The following is a 1,186-nucleotide window of genomic DNA, read 5'->3' as shown; positions in this document are numbered from 1 at the left end:
GGCTCTAGGGGCTGGGTGAAAGCCCCTCAACCTTGGGCTTCAGCTCTGCCTCCTGTTCCCAGCCCACTGAAGCTGGAGGCTTTTCTTCACTCAGACAGCTGTTGGCTTCTGAGGCTGACAAACCCAAGGTCGACAAGTAACAAGGCACAGCCCCAATATTACCAAACAACACAGCAGGCCATTGATTTACTGAAAGTCCTAAGATTGGCAGAGCATGGCAGGGTGCTGAACAATGACTCAGCTACATGCAGGGTTCAAGCGTGTCATAAACTAGAGACCATTCCCAAAGCTGCTTCTTATATACAGGAAGCAGACCACACCCCTAAAGCAGCTCCTCAGCTGCTTGTGGTAGATCCCACCACGGAGTTGATTGCCAGTCTCATCACAGGGAGTAACTACCACCAGCTGCCCAGCCACTCAACCAGGCCTAGCCAAGTTGATACACAACTTTAACCACCACACCACCCAAGTCATATTAAAAAAAAAAAAAAAATCAGTGTCATGGAAGAAAAGCTTCAAGATTTCCCAGAATGTAAGGGAAAATTATAAGAGTTGATGACCTGGAAGAAGATGATGTATAAAGAAGGCAGTGAATAGAAGTGCAAACTTTGAAGGAAAACAAACAAACAAACCACCACAAAAAACAGGTAAGAAGCAAATGATAGGGAAGCCTTGTGGCTGTTAATGGGAATAACAAGGTTCATTGCTTAAAAAAAATACTGAAGGATCGTATACTCCACTGAGTTCTTAAATTCAGTAACAATATCTTTCATTTTCAGAAATAAAAATGGTTCATTTGGTTCTTTTTCTATTTTTCCCATTCTTTTTTTTTTTCAAATGTCCTATTTGCTCAGTTTGGTTTCTATTCCTTCTCTTATCTCTTTTAAATGTGCCTACTAACAGCCTCTTTCACAATTCCACTATTATTTCAAGTTCCCTGGGGACTGATTCTCTGAGTTGTTACATTTGCTGACTCTCTCTCATGGCTGTACTTTTCTTCATGTGGTCTGGAGACAACGGGCAAAATCCACATAAGTTTGAGGGGGAAAGATTACAATCAATTGCATAATCAGTCAAGCTATCTTTTTTTGCACAAAGGCTGTGATCAGATATGCAAAAAACTCAGAAAATATACCATCCACATGCCCTTATTTTTTTAAATTACAGAAAAACATAGTCCAGCTGG

Source organism: Orycteropus afer, unplaced genomic scaffold, assembly GCF_000298275.1.
Source record: "Orycteropus afer afer isolate SDZICR_OR568_19922 unplaced genomic scaffold, OryAfe1.0 scaffold00042, whole genome shotgun sequence".
Lineage (NCBI taxonomy): Eukaryota > Metazoa > Chordata > Mammalia > Tubulidentata > Orycteropodidae > Orycteropus > Orycteropus afer.
Note: the sequence above shows the minus strand (reverse complement) of the source record.